Below are 16,426 nucleotides of genomic sequence, written 5' to 3' on the forward strand. Positions count from 1 at the left end.
AATTAGCAGACACCTCCCCAAACTGAAAGCAACTACATGAATTTTGCAGATGAAAATCTTATACTTCATGTAGAATGTATACATCTAATCAATTGGATCACATTATGTGCTGATGGAAAAGACTTCATGTCACTGACTCTCCCTCAAGCTTTCCACGGAGGGCCTGTGCCCCAAAGGAGCAGCATTTGGAGGGGTTTCCATATCAGAGATTACCCTTGGGATCTGGACCATTGCACGGATGTTTTTCCTTTACATCTTAGTACTTGAGCATTTTGTTCAGGATTATTGCAATGGTCATGGTTTTACCTGATTTTCCTCAGACCTAGTTCCAAATAACTCATGTCAGCCCTCGTTTAACAGTAAGAATTTTTTTAAAGGTTGTAGTCAAGTTAAAATTTAATGGCTCCAAATGGAGCCCCGTGATGTAGTGAATGCTGCCTTTTCTTTAGTTTGTGAGCAAAAATATAGGAATAGTTCATAGATAGCTTTATTGTACCCTGAAGAATGTACTTCTCTCTCCTGTCTACACCCTACATAGTTATTGGCTTATTTATTTATTTTTATTTTTTATTTATTTTCTAGCCCATCACTTCCAAAAGCAGTAACAACATATTTCATTAACCCCCCCCCCCAAAAAAAAACCCAGTATAAATCCTACATATAGAACAATCCCTCCTTCCTCCCACCCAGATTCAGCTTGGTTTGAAATATCTCATGCAGTTGTACTGCCCACCTGTTGCATATGAACCATGTACTGGTTAGAATCTGCACTGGGCTTTTTATCCCTGGTAACCCCAAATTAAAGAAAGTCATTTACACATTATTCAATTTCCATTTTGATATTTAGCTTTTTAATATTTCCCTTTGCAACATCTATGATTGATCTGAGGTGACACTAACTTTACCCCACGATATCTAGGAGTGTATATAGCTTGCTACATTTGAGAAATCTGCTCTGAGAGCTCCAGTATTAAGTGTAGATCTCTGCATTTTTCCAAATTGACTTCCTGCCCAGTGCCTCCAACTCTGACATACCAAGCAGTGTCACTGATTGTTCAGGATGTCAGTTCAAAGACTGTCTGGTTCCTGGTTGCCATTCTCTCGCAAGACTTATTTTTGCCCTCATTTTGGGATCTGTTTTAAAGTGACTGTGCTCCAAAAACTCACATTTCCCTCAGCAGAGATTTGCCTCCTGGATTTACTTTCCCCTCATTCTCTGTGAGGCTGCTGCTTCCCCTCCCCCCACCCCACTCCTCCAGGAAAAGAAAGATAAACAAACAGCTTCATGCTCCACTTGCCCCACCCCCAGCTTGCTCTGGCTGTAGGCTCATAACTAGTCAAAAGGCAAGAAATAAAGCACTCTCAAGCCTTGTGCTCCTTCAACGCCAGCTGGAGTTTCACCCAACCCCCCCCCCCCATCAAGCAGGAAGGAGACAGAAAATTGGGACAATGCAAATGTAGAAGGGCGACATGTTTAAAATCGGGAAAAGGGAAGGCTGTAGATACGGCTTCAAATTGACCAGCATTCAGCAAGATTTACAGTGGGGAAAAAATGTAAGTGGAGACTATACCCTGGTCTGATAGAGGGTAAAACTGCCAGTCCATTGGACTTGGCTTAGTCCATTTCAGCAGCTCAAGAGAAAGCACAAAAAAGTCAGCACAAGTAGCCTTGTGCAAAGCCAACTTGACTGCACTGTCTTACAGTTCCACCTGCACATGACATAATGACCTTCAAGCAAATCATAAAATTCCAGACTGGACGGTAATACTGCATGGAATAGCTTTTTGATTTTTGTACACAGCAACACTTACTTGCAGTAGCTGCAAGTAAGTGTTGCTGTGTAAAAAAATCAAAAAGCTATTTTTGATTTCCACTGTTGCAAGGCAGGATCCAAGCCAATGAGCTATGTTCCATTACCCTTTTCTTTAACTGAATCAGGAGTAGTGTATTTATCCACTGCCAATAGTGGCCAACTGCTGCATTGCGAAGTATTGCAAAGATGGTACATGCGTGAAGCAAGGAGGCTGTTCTTGCAATCAAAACCACACAGCATCACACACAAAGGCCCCAGTGCTGTTTCCAAGGCCAAATGGACCTCTGGCTGGAAGCCATTCTCAGTCTAGCATCAGCAGCACTCCAGTTATGCTCTGAAAGGGGATTTCATTGACATTAGCAAATGTGAGGAATGAGTGAAAATGGAGTAATGTTATGCATGGTTCATTTTGTGCTATGCTAATAGCCCAAATAGTCAGAAATATACTCTTTAAGTATTTGAAAGGTTGTTGCTTGGAGGAGGGCAGGATGCTGTTCCCATTGGCTGCAGAGGAAAGGACACGCAGTAATGGGTTTAAACTACAAGTACAACTATATAGGCTAGATATCAAGAAAAGAATTTTCACAGTCATAGTAGTTCAGCAGTGGAATAGGCAGCTTAAGGAGGTGGTGAGCTCCCCCTCACTGGCAGTCTTCAAGCAAAGGTTGGATACACACTTTTCTTGAATGCTTTAGGATGCTTTGGGCTGATCCTGCATTGAGCAGGGGGTTGGACTAGATGGCCTGTATGGCCCCTTCCAACTCTATGATTCTATGAAAGATGTCTCTGAAAGAAGCAGTGTCCACAGCCAATGCAGCCATGGATAAATCTGAAGCTGAATTACAAACTCAAAATTGAAAACAGATTGATAATTTAGGTTATCAAACAATTGTCTTGGACAGAAAGGTGTATCTGTTCCTTGACTGGGAAAAATCAGATGATTTTACTTAATTTCTCAGCATTGGGATGTTACTTGCACAGTTCACTGAGTGGCTAGCTTTCTGGGGAGAAACTGTGATAACTTAATGTTTTTTGTTCAAAACACTACAGACTTTTACACAAGTTTATTTTTGGATCATCAATCTTCCACAATGGGGTGGGGGTAGGACATGGGAAGATTGGGGGAGGGTATTTTTAACTCTTGTCGCCAGAGTATGTGGTTAAGTATGCTTTAAGTATACGTTAAGTATGGAGAGCCAGTTTGGTGTAGTGGTTCAGTCTCCTTTATATCCCTTTCCCTCTCATTTCACCAGACAAGAACTCCTAAGAGCCAGTTTGGTGTAGAGAGCCAGTTTGGTGTAGTGGTTAGGAGTGCGGACTTCTAATCTGGCATGCCAGGTTTGAATCTGCGCTCCCCCACATGCAACCAGCTGGGTGACGTTGGGCTCGCCACGGCACTGATAAAACTGTTCTGACCGAGCAGTGATATCAGGGTTCTCTCAGCCTCACCCACTCCACAGGGTGTCTGTTGTGGGGAGAGGAATGGGAAGGTGACTGTAAGCCGCTTTGAGCCTCCTTCGGGTAGGGAAAAGCGGCATATAAGAACCAACTCTTCTTCTTCTTCTTCTTTATGGTTTTAATGTTTTATGGTTTTACTGGGTTTTTAAAACTTTTTATTTGTAACCCGCCATGAGACAATTATCGAGAGTAGTGAGTAAAAAAACCTAATAATAATTTTAAAAATTATATTGGCATAATTATTCTCTGAACAAACAAATCCTTTTTCCTTATGCCCTTGAGTTAATTCTTGCAAGCCTTTCTCAGTCATATTGACCTTTCTTTTGGGTGATAAGCTAATTACAAATCTTTTAATTGTTGATTAAAATCAGACATGACTCAGAAGCTTAAAAGCTGCATATCTGGCCTCTGCTTAAGAATATTATTAGTTTCATACAATGGTTTTAAAAATGGAGATTGAGAGGCTGTTATTTGACAGTACTGCAAGAGTAAAAAATGTATAATGTCAGATTATGTATAAAAAGGCTGCTGTGGAGCAATCAAGATGTACTCTCTCTCCCCCTCTCTTTTTTGAGAGGTATTGATAGGAAGTTTTTAGCTCCATCACTTGTGTTGACATGATACTTGGGGAAACATTTATATTTTTAAAAACAGAACACTTAACTGTCAGATGACGAAAAGGTAATCTGCTGGGCTTTTCCCCTCCATTTTAAGGCTTAATAACAGGTTCCTAGCAGATAGCAATATATACTCCTGAATCTACAGCCATCTTAAAAAGCAGCTCAGTTTAAAATGGGCACTCGTACAGTTCAGGACAAATCACAATGGATCTTGTAATTCTTATGTGTTGAAAGGCCACACAAAAACTTTCCCCACAAAGAATGTCTCCTTCCCAGTAAGAAATCACTTTTTATGGCAGTGCAATATCCCAAGGAAGGTTAAGTGAGCAAACATTCTTGAATCAGATCAGATGCAGGGGAACAGAATCTATCACAGTATTTTCCGAGGACCAGATTATCTGAAATGAAATAAGTACGGCGTTTAACAGCCCACTAATTAAACAGATCCATAACAAACTAAAACCTTGTGATTTCACTTTTTAGCAATCTTGAGATATTTAGTACCCAACAATCAATTCTAGTTAATGTTGTCTTTATATCCAGAACAGCACTTTTAGGGGTGCATATAAATTGTGTAACTTTTTTGAACCTCTTCCTACAGCTGCCTAAAATGCTCACCAAAATGAAGGAAACCGATTGGGAAGCACTTAGGGCTGCTGTGGTAGGGGAAAGCCAAATGTTCTGTTCCCTTGCACCCATAGAAATGCTGTGCTGGATCCAACTCAGAGGACAGATGATGAGCGTCGGCTTACAGTCATATGTAGCCTAGCCAGAAAGAGAGGACTACAGCTAGTTGAGAATGAGTTAGCTAGCTAGTTGGAAGATTAGCTAGTTGGAAGTGCAGCAAATAGAGAACAATTATTTAGAACTTGCACAGGTGGGCGTTTTTTGTTTTAGCATTTTAGAACAGTGGTTCCCAACCTTTTTGGTATGGTAACCCACAAGTTCAAATTTATTTGGTATGGTGATCCATCCAGAGCTGGATAAAAGGGAGGGTGTGGGTATGCGCGGGGGAGCCCTGGGAAGCGTCTCCAGGGACTCCTCCCCTCCCCCCATGGATTTCTACCCCGTCCCCGCGGAGTGCACTGGGCGCATTTTTGAGGTAGCAGGTGGGCTCTGCGAGGCCTGGGGAGTGTTCGCCAGGCCGTACCTCCAAGGATTTCCATCCCCCATCCCCTGTCCCTGCGGAGCACACTGGGCATGTCCTCGAGGTGGTGGGTGTGCTCCTCAGGGCCTGGGGAGCATTCCCCGGGCCCTTCCCCCATGGATTTCCCATCCTCGGCCCTGTGGTGTGCACCAGGCGCATCCTCGAGGTGGTGGGCTGGCTCCATGGGGCCTGGCAAGGGTTCCCCAGCAACCTCCCCCTTGCCCCCATGGATACGCCCTGCTCAGGCAGCAGGGAAAGGCAGTCCTTGGTTGGCGCATGTGCTCTGCGCCGCTCCAGCCAGAGAAGTGAGTGGCTGGATTTCTGGTCCGTGGGGGGTGGGTGGAGTGGGAGGCACAAAGCACCTCCCAACTGGTTCAAGCTGCAGCCAGTCAAGCGAGGGGCCATTTGGCCCCTCACTTGACTGGCTGGAATTGCTGTCAGTCTGGGTGAGGGGCCAATCGGGAAATGCTAATCGCTGCTATGGATAGATAAAATTCCTCCAGGCCAGGCTGGATTCTGGAGATTTTTGGTGGAGGGATCACTTGGGCATGAAATTGGGGTCACTGTGGGTGGGCAGGTAGATGTAAGTTCCTGCATTATGCAGGGGGTTGGACTAGAGTACCATGAAGGTCCCTTCCAATTCTATAATTCTATGATTCTATGACAGTTGGGAAAACCTATTTCACCTTACAGATACAGTTTTGTATAATAGGCTCTATTAGGATTTATAACATTGCTAATGCTGTGGAGAAATATGAGAAGACACATGTGTCATAGTGTAGCGGGTTGAGCACCCTGCCCCTTCACCCCACCCTTTTGGACCATTTCGTTTTTGGTAATAGGAGAAGACTTCTGAGGTGTCTTGGCTTCAATTAAGTTTATTTGTTACTCTTATACTTCACCATACACCAATGTTTCGCCCTCCTGCACCTCCTCTTTTTCCTGCCACTAACTGCCATTTCCCCAAAGTTCATCCTCTTTTTCTCTCTTCCTGGTCCTCCCCCCCCCCCCCCATTTTCTCTTTTTCTCAGGCGTTCCATCCTCTTGCCTGCCACTCTTTCCTTGTCCCACAGCTTCTTTCCAAGGACTCACGCACTGGCTCTGCTCATGCAACGGAGCGGGGAGGTGTACCTTTTTCTTCCACTCTCCTCCTGCTGCCGTGTCTGGGCTTGTTGTGCTTCTCATCTCTGCTGAACCATCTGGTAAGTATTCCTACTCTCTCTCTTTCCTCCCAGTTCCTTTTGGGCTTGACTTTTCCTTCCTTACTTATTATTCTATGTTCTCTTGGGTGTGTCTCTTTTCCCTCCTATCTCACTCTCCAGAGTGGCGCCAGTGTCTTTCCTAAGTCCGGGGGAATACCTGTTTCTTTCCCCCTGTCTTCTATGTCATTCCTAGTCTCTATTCTTGCATTCGAAGTTGCACCCACCATTTTAGAGACCAGTTCTTCACAGTTTGCACCAGAGTGACTCTGTCCATCGTTCTGTTTTCCCACCATTTCTCCTGCAGGCACCCACGTCCCCTGACACATAGATTATGTGGAACTAGTTCTCATAAAACACATTCACCTGGCATTGAGAACAGATAGAGGGGCCTGCACTTCAAGCATCTATCATCTGGTGCTATTCTCCACGCCAAATCTCTCACAGCCTAGAGCAATGAACTATTCACATCTTTATTCTCCGAACTGTTCTCACAAGAATGAGGATCAGGAGGAATAATAAGAATGAGGATATTTCACCTGGGGAAAACTTAAAGACACAAGCAATTACTTATGGGTGCTTACAACATAGCTGAATGATGTAGTGCAGCTGTCCCCAACCCCCAGTCCGGGGACCGGTCCCAGTCCATGGATCAGTTGGTACCGGGCTGTGGCTCCTCCTTGTCCTCCCCAGCTGCTGCCTGTTGGCTGCCCTGCCACTCTGCTGCTGGCTAACCTTTGGTGCTCTCTGGCGGCTGCCATGGCTGGGGCTCCCCCTTGGCGTGGCACTGTGCAGCTGCTGCTGGCAGTGCCTCCCAGTGGGTGGCGAGAAGTCAGGGGCACTGGTGGGAAAGCAAGTGGAGCAGGGGCTCAGGCAGCGGTAGCGACGTCCCTCGGCAAAGGACTACCCCGCCCAGGCCTCTGTAAAATTGTCAAGCATTGACCAGTCCCCAGTGATAAAAAGGTTGGGGACCACTGATGTAGTGCAATAGAGGTCGCATTGTTGTTAGTAAAGAAAGGACTACTGTTGGACTAGGGATCTTTCCCCTCAATGAGCGTTAGACCAGTCAACACACTATATAATAAAACTCCAACAAGTGTTATAAGTATTCTTCCCGTCAAGTTACATTGATTTTAATATACTACATCACAACATTTAGCAGCATTTGGCAATATTTAGTGGTATCCCAAGCCTTAGGTCAATGGCAATAGGACTGTGCTCCCATCCCCTATTGGTGTGCTGTCGCTGGAAGACTTCTGCTCCATATCTTTCCTTTTCATAACCTACATTAACACTAACAGGAATGACATTGCTCCTACAATTCTTAGATGCATGATGAATAGTCCCATTCGCTTCATTAAGGATCGCATGAGTGAATAAAGATTGTGAACTTAAGTTCTTATCTAGCACCTAAACCAAAGTCCCTGTTGACTCAAAGAGATGGCAAAGCTACTGTGCTATTTACAGGATTAAATTGCTTGCCATACTGAAATAGCAGCCATATGACAAGGTTATACACTTTGGCTGGATTCAGAATAAGCTTCTAGTGTATTTAGAACTATTTTAAGTAACACATGTGAGAGATTACTACAATTCTAGCTCCATTAAGCTTTTATTTTTTGCTTGTGTCACTACCTTTTTGAACAGTTACCTTTTATTAACAAGGAAATACTGCTTTGTTAGTTTATTTATAATGCTTAGACTGCCTTTTGTTTAGTCCTATACACATGTGAATAGATTTCCTTCATAGTTGACTCCTGTTCTGCTGGTTAGTTTTAAATATATGAAGCAAAGTATTTTTTTTATATGTATGGCATGACAAAAAAGAAAAGAGAATATGGGTAAAAAATGTGAAGGAGAATCAAAATAAAGAAGAAACCTAACATTATTTCATTACCCTCGACAGTAAATAAAGCAATAGCAGTGATGCTACATTTCCTAAATGGCCACTATTGTTTTATAGATTTTGAGCATGATTACTGTTGCATCTAAAACTGACTTCAATCTTCCTAGACCTACAGCCCACATGTATGTATGTATGTATGTATGTATGTATGTATGTATGTATGTATGTATGTATGTATGTATTTATTTATTTATTTATTTATTTACTTATTTATTTACCACCCTCCTCGAAGGCTCAGGGTGGTTTACATGAAACAAGAAACGATACAGGTAACTCCATTTATAGTAATAACAAGGCGATAACAACAATAACATTAAAGAACGGGGGAAACTGTTAAGAGCTCAACTCATAATGAGGCCTAGAGGACTGTCCGGATTTGTAGTAGTTGTCGTAGGAGGGAGGCTTGGGGGCCAATGGGAAGCAGTGGTTTAGGTCGACGTCAACCAAATGCCTGGCGGAGAAGTTCCCTTTTGCGGGCCCCGCGGAACTGCTCCAGTTCCATCAGAGCCCTGTTCTCCTCTGGAAGCTCGTTCCACCAGGTGGGGGCCAGGATGGAGAAAGCTCTGGCTGTAGTTGAGGTCAAGTGGGCTTCCTTAAGGCTCTAGAGAGTTACATCGGACCTACTAAGCTGCAAGCATGTGTCATCGCCATCATGACATAAAGGAGAGTCAGAACTATGAGATCACTAGGAGGCAGAAGATCAAGAGCAGGAGATGAGGTGTACCAAGCCAAAGACACGACCCATGGAGTCAAAAGCCAAGAGCCATGGAGAAACAGCCTCTCTACTACTGAGTGCTCTTGCCCAACCATCCTGCTGCTCCTCTCAGTGTGCCTGAAGATAGGCAGGAGGTATGGCTCTGTTTCTCTCTAGAAATATGCACTAGCATCAGATTCTTCCAAAAAGCAGTAATAATAATACAATGGCTTTATAGAGGAACACAGCTCAAGGAAGGAGAGTTCTGTGATCCTCTCAAGGTTCCCACCCATGATCACTGGTATAGCAAAGAAGATGAAGAAGAAGATTTGGTTCTTACATGCCGCTTTTCCCTACCCAAAGGAGGCTCAAAGTGGCTTACAGTCGCCTTCCCATTCCTCTCCCCACAACAGACACCCTGTGGGGTGGGTGAGGCTGAGAGGGCCCTTTTCATCTAAAATGTTCATCACAAATTCTGCTGAGCAGTTACTTTATGCATCTTCCACAGACTTTAATTCCTGTCTCAACAATACATGAACAATACATGTCAGGATAGAAAGCACTATCTTGATTGTCATATGGCTCCTTTGCTTAAAAAAAAATATTATTTACTTAGGCTTCATCCACCTCTGGAGTTCTGTAAAATAAATGTCTTCATACCCCCCCCCCAAAAAAAAAAACCCCTATGGAATCATCCAGTCTCATAGCTAGCGTGATTATTGTTCCCACTGATGAAATGAAAATCTAAACCTGAATTTTTTTTTTATCCTAACCCATTAAGCTCCTTGCTGAGATGAGATTCAAACACAGTTAAAAATCCAATACTCTAATCAACTGGACTTTAAACGGCTGATCTGTGTTATTATTTTCAATTCCTGTTTAACCTTTATAAACACTGATGTTTTTTTATTATTATTATTCCATCAAACCTCTTAGGCTTACTGCTCTCTAATTGCCATTGGAATTGCATTTTCATCAGTTTACTAAGTACCAGTTCTCTTTGCTTTAGCACTCTGCTGACTTTAATGCTATAGATGTCTGGGTGTATTAATTGGACCAATGCAGTTAATACAAAGACATTTCATATTTTATGTTAAGATGAGGGTACTGTCAAGGACATTTAATGGAATAGTGCAAACTTAATTTCATTGGAACAGTTCAGATTTTCATATCTTATCCTCTATTTATTTATATTTGTTCGTTTTCTAGGCCACCACTCTCCAAAATGGTCTTGAGGTGGCTTACAACAAATCCATAGATAAAAATCCCAAACAGAATAAAAATATATAAAACCTAAAAAGTAATGTTTAATTTTTTTTTACACTAAACACTTGATGGATGGTGTGATGTTTTCAGTCCTTATGTATTTATTTTAAAATCTTCAGCTTGACCACTCTCTGGATATTTGTCATGCAATTTATACTACTGAAGTCCCCCAGCTAGTATTATATGCATCCATCCAGGGTCTGCACGTGGGTCTGTTGGAATCCATCGTTATGTTATCACTAGCCATTCCAATTCCATATTACTAAGAGACAATTGTGAATGCACTTCATCCCAAAACACCATATGACCCCATGCCATACTTGGTCAATCCAGACTTATGCTATGAATGTAATTATAATTAGCTCTGGGAGTTGAAGAATGTTAACTGGATTGCCCTCATCCTTGGGCAGGGATACCATATTGTCCAGCTGTTGAAGCTACCAGCAGCTGGAGGTTGTGAGTGAATGAGGAACTAACATCCTGGAACCCCCTCCTCCCATATCATCTCTACCAGAAGGCAGCCCTAACATCTTACTGTTGTGCCAGGTTCCAAGTCATGCAGCAGAATTTTGTCAAGGAGTATTTGGTAAAGTAATAACAAAGAGAGAATTGTCATATAGATACTGATTTTAATTTGTTAAAAATGTGATAGATTGGAAATGAAAGCTGCTTTTTTTTAATCCATCTGAAAAGTGGCATATAAATACATCAAACAAAAAAAACAATTAGCACTTAAAAATAACATTAATCCAAATGGGGAAAATTTCTAGTGAATCATTTAGTTTTAAAAGCAGATGGCAGTAGTATATTATAGGGGGGAAAGTCATGGCCAGAATTTGCTTAAAAGGACCGAAAGTATAGAGACAGTTAGTACTTGTGCACATCCCTTAGCTGGTATCAAATTTACCATCTAAGGCATTTTATCTGAAAATTTTATAGGAAATTGAAAAGTTTTGCTAACAATAGCAAAATCCTCAAAGGATTTACTCAGAATTAAAATGAATATACATTTCAAAACTAAGAATACTTAGGAATGAAAAATAAAACCATGATCCTCAGTATTAGTTACTCAGAAGTAAATTCCATCAAAGTCAAGTGAATTCATTTCCAAGACAATGGATTTAGGAATGAGGCTTCAGAACCCAGGGTGAAAAACTGCTCTAAATATTCTTTTATTTTTTGCATTTTAAAAATATTGTAAGGAGTGTTACAAAGTCAAAACAATACTTAATGTTAAAAAATGTTTAAAAACACATAGATTGAACCAGATTTACAGTGGAAGTCTAAACAGAATTATACCTTTCTAAGATCAATGGGTCTTATAAAGCTGAGTTAAGGCATTTGTACTAGGATTGTAGTTTATAAAAAAGTATGATCCCATATATTTCCCCCCAGGGAAACCTATTTAAGAAGACTTTTATTCTACAGGAGAAAAGAAAATGAATTCACAGTGTTCAATGGCCAAAAGCAGTTTATCTGATATTTAAGCTAACTACAAAAAGAACAAATTCATATAAATAGAGTTGCTAGGCACTAAACTTCATTTTTTTCCTCCCATGTGCATGGCTCCCATTTGCTAACACAGGCAACACAGGCACAAAGTATGTAGTTTATCACTGAGCAACGGCCCATCTGCTGTCATTGCAAGCTTATAGAAGCTTTGGATGTCCTCTCAAAAACTAAAAGACTAGACAGTTCACACCCTACTGCCAGTAGTCCAAATAACTGAAGAAAACAATAAACAACTCACCTGTTCAAATGCAATATAAAGCCTTCCTATTTTTCTAAGATGGTGAAAACAAAAGTTAGCGTTACAACGAAAGGAAGAGACTAGATAACTGCCTTGTTCAGTGTTCTTGGCCAGCTTGGCTTTTTTTCATTTCTATTTTCATCCTTTAAGCTCAGAATCTGATTAGTATGTTTAATTCCGTGTAGCAACAGGAATAGCCTACCTTTAAGCAGCCTATTGGCACTCACCTTCTTTTCCCTTCACATGCCAAACAGATTAAAAATGGCAGGACTTGCAATTTCTCCTACACTAATCTGTGTTTTTAAAGCAAATTAGGGTAAAGGTGAGCAATTTTCCAGGCATAAGTTGAACCGATTCATTTTGTTATCATCACAGGTGACTAACACCTATCAAGGCATATGGCTAACATATTTTATATGCTAAATTTTATGTCACTCTGGAATCAGAAAAGTTAAATGCAAGAGGTGACGGTTTTAATGAAAGTTCCCTTTGGCTCATTCCACACACGTTGCACTTTCAAGGTGATTTTGCAGCTGGATTTTCTTGTGTGAAAATGAAAAAACTAATTCGAAAGTGCATTGAAAGTGCATTATCCAACATGTGCAGAATGAGCTTACAGTTTTGTTCCAGAATATTCAGAACCCATTATTTCTAGTAAAATAACACATATTTAAATTGGGTTATATATGTTCCACTTAATATTTCTGATAAAACCTTGGAGGAGGAGCATGTCTCATGGCTGAAGTGCCACTCAGTGCTTAACACCCACTCAGAGCAGCTGTCTGGCCCTTGAATGCCTCCTCCTGCACCCAGCTTGCCTATCTGTCCAGCTGCCAGCCAATCACCTTCCATCCCCCACCTGTGACCACCCCCTCCTTCTTCCACTTCCCTCCAAGGCTCAGAGGCTGCAGATCCCTGCTGCGTAAGAGCTGCCCTGCCAGTGAGTTCCCTTCCCTGGGGCCTCCAGCCTTTCCAGGTCCTTGTGGGAGGGAGAGGACATCTGCAGAGTTCTTCCACCCCCCCCCCCCCCCGCATCTAGCACCCGTTTTATTCTTGAATGCAATGGGCTTTGTCCCTAGTTTGTAAATGATACCAGAGTCAGAGTGGAATAACAAAAAACACTTTAAACTTTAGATCTGCATTTGCAGACTCATGACACAGCTTTAGTCTCAAGTTACAGCCTTGGGCCCATTTGCCGTATATACTCACATATAAACTGACCCGCACATAAACCGAGTCACCTAATTTTACTACAAAATCTGAGCAAATTTATTGACTCACATATAAGCCGAGTCCATCATCACAGGCTCTCCCATCCATCACAGTCATTCCTTTTGCCATTGAAGGTAAAAGGAAAAAAAAGTGCAGAGTCCCCCAGTCAAACCGTTGATAACGACTGGGTGGCTGGAGCAGGCTTTTATTTCAATTACCATATATACCCACGTAAAAGCCGAGAAGGCCTTTTCAGTGTGAAAAAAGGTGCTGAAAAACTAGGCTTATACACGAGTATACAGGGTATATATTTAACTTTTGTTTAAAGATGATCAGCAAATTTTGGCAGGTGTTGCTTATCATGTAGCAATAACCCCATGAAATTCATCTACCATGAAAGCCTAACACTGTGTAGGGTTAGAGAACCACCAGCGTCTGTATGAACACTTTGCACTGTATCATGGCAAAGTCTGAATAGTTCTTCCAGTTTTGACTTCAGTAGCTCTTCTTCCAACGACATTTATTAACTTAGCAAATATTTACGTTGCCTTTCCAGACAGCTTACAAAATAGCAGAAACGACCTGTCAGGAATGTGAAGAAGCATCTTCAGTTTTTCAGTTTACAAAATACAGCATAATAAAAAACATCAAAAGTTATTGATCCAAATTACAGACTGCACTGCAGCATAAAAAACAGAGGACTATTAAAATAACTGTTTCAGACTCAACACACATTTAAATGGTGCTAAAAGCTCCCTTATTTTAAAGCCCGGGTAAATAGAAATGTTTTGACTTGGCACCTAAAACAGCAGTGTAGGCACCAGGCAAGCCTCAAAGAAAAGATAGATTCAAATGGGTAACCATGTTGGTCTGAAGTAGCACAATAAAATCAGAGTCCAGTAGCACCTTTAAGACCAACAAAGATTTATTCAAGGGTGAGCTTTCGAGTGCAAGCACAGAACCACAGAACTGTAAAACCTGTAGGGGAACACTTCTGCCTTCCAGGACATTCAATAAGGGACCTGAAAGTAGCTGTTTTATTGCAAAGGAACTTCAAGAACAGGCTAGAAAGGGAGATTGAAGTAATTAAAACAAAACTATGACATACCTTGCACTCAACAAGGACATTGTTTTTTTTTATCTCACTATGCATGCTAACCTTGTTTAACTTGTGTATCCACATTCCTCACAATTTATTTTATTTGGGACAATGTGACTGTAAGGGGATGGTAGTGATATGTAATGGAATTTTAGTTTAACTCCATGGTCTTGGGATGAGATAGTTGCCAGTATGGCAATTCACTTGCAAGAATGTTTCACACTTGGATGGAGACAGATGGGGCCAGCAGCAAATGGTGGGGTGGGAGCCATTGATCCCTGACATAGACAGTTTTATTTCTCCTACATTTTTGTGAACGACAACTGAATTCGAGGGGACTGATTAGCTGTTTTGGCAAAGAATTATCATATGGCTGTATTTGGATATGTGACACAGTTTACTCATTTAACAGAATTATTTTTTGCTTTATATTCCCACTGTCATGAAGGAAGTTCATAGTCTGAAGAAGACTGCATGCACTCGAAAGCTGACGCCTTGAATAAATCTTTGGTGGTCTTAAAGGTGCTACTGGACTCTGATCTAAAAAAAACAGTTAAAGTAGCCTGCCATTACTGAAAACACCAGCCCGAACAGCCAAATATCTTACCTCTGAAGGTGGTAAAAGCAGAGCTTGTGAGGCAGATCTTAACAGGGAGACTTGACAATATGGGAGAAGGACCGATTATGCACGGGGAGCAAAGGCTGGGATAGCGGCAGCATGGCAGTGGGGCTAATTCTTGCTTACGCATGATGTTGCTACCAGCCCCCTCTCTCCCGGCACTGACCTGCTTTAGGGCCCCCAATGGCCCACAGCTGCCATCAGTAGTCAGCCCAGGCCAGGCCAGGTATATGTACACACCCTGTGCCATGGTGGCTGACAGGGAACCCAAAATACCCCACTCAGCTCCGTGGTGTTTCACGGCGGCGCAGGGTTGAATGGAGGTTTGTTTTACTATTTTGCAGGAAGGTGGGATTGCATTCTCACACCATCCCACCTTCCTGTAAAATAACCCCCTGCCACTCCCCCTTGCAGCAGAACCTTTCCACTGTGGCTGCGTTCCCTGGTGGGATGCAGTTTGGCACAGAGTTGGTCTGTTGCCAAAATGTGTGGCACACAGAAAGTGATGCACGAGCTTGTGCCACTGAAATGCCTCCCCCATGGGGACACAATAAATAGCGGAGCATGTGGCTGGTTTCTTTTGATTCTAAAAATTGATGGATTTCTTGCTGTTACTGTTAAACAATGGATAATTTATATTTTAATGCTGGTAATTTTAAATACCTTGAATAGTCAAATTAGTAAGCTTCCTCAAAGCCCTCCTTTTTTTGCTTTCGCTACCTTTGTCTATTATTCAGACCTTCATAAAGGTCTATTATTCAGAATGACAGTGAGCTAAAGGCGGGGACTAAAGCTCCAGGTCATGCAAATTGCAAGATGAGCTTGAAAATAGTTTACCACATGGAAGGACTAATTTGCTTTGCAGGAGAATGAGACCATTCCTTAAGTTCCAATTTGCTTCCCAGGATTTCACCAGGTATTGCCATTTCTAATTTTCTACTTAACGAGACTTTTAAAAAATTAGCTTGGAATGTGTAAATTCTGAGTTCTGTACTCAATAAGTATTTGCATTGTGGAAGACATTTTACAGCAGGGGCAATTTACTACTAAAGGGATAGTGTTGGATCTTAACAGATGCATGAGCAGTAAGAACTTGTGTTAAATGATCTTCCCCATGTTCTACAAGTAGTCCCTGGGATCTGAAGGACCATGCTGAATGGGTGCTCTATGGCTTGATGAATTGCAGAGAGGAGGAAAGAGCTTGGCACGTGGTTTTCCCCAGTTTCCACTCTTGCTACAAGGACCTCAAGTAGCAGGCACTGTTTCTTATGCCTGTAACAGTCAGTCAGAGACATCTAGGTAGATGAGTGGTATGACCTGGTATTAGACAGCCTCAGCCTAAATGTTGAATAAAAATGGTGAAATTCAGATAAGAAACACAGTCAGTACAACTTGTTCAATGTTTGATGCTTATCTTATGTTTGTCCATAATCAGCTTTCTTTTGACTGGATGTAAAGGTATCGTGTGGTTACAGAGAGGACCACAGTGGAAAAGGTCAACTTTGGGAATGTCCACTGCAATAGAAGTGGCATGTCAAATAACTTGTAATTTTGCATTACAAAAGAGAGGTAATGTAGTGAGAACTCAGGAGACAGTCAAAGGCAGCCTAATACAAATGGTCTGCAGAGAACCAAAATTGAA

The 16,426-nt window shown here is 41.9% G+C and overlaps 1 protein-coding gene across 3 annotated transcripts in view; it reads right to left on the bottom strand.

Moving 5' to 3' along the window:
* The window catches only part of LOC143842474 (uncharacterized), a 68,936-nt gene extending 52,572 nt beyond the window's left edge, over positions 1–16,364 (bottom strand). For 2 of the 3 annotated variants that reach the window (XM_077347725.1, XM_077347726.1), the window contains exon 1: positions 11,855–16,364. The gene's annotated coding sequence lies outside the window, so the exon portion shown is untranslated. The remainder of the gene's footprint in view (positions 1–11,854) is intronic. The other variant, XM_077347727.1, reaches the window with a different exon arrangement.
* Between the last annotated feature and the right edge of the window lie 62 nt (positions 16,365–16,426).

This window comes from Paroedura picta, chromosome 7 (genome assembly GCF_049243985.1).
Source record: "Paroedura picta isolate Pp20150507F chromosome 7, Ppicta_v3.0, whole genome shotgun sequence".
Classification (NCBI taxonomy): domain Eukaryota; kingdom Metazoa; phylum Chordata; class Lepidosauria; order Squamata; family Gekkonidae; genus Paroedura; species Paroedura picta.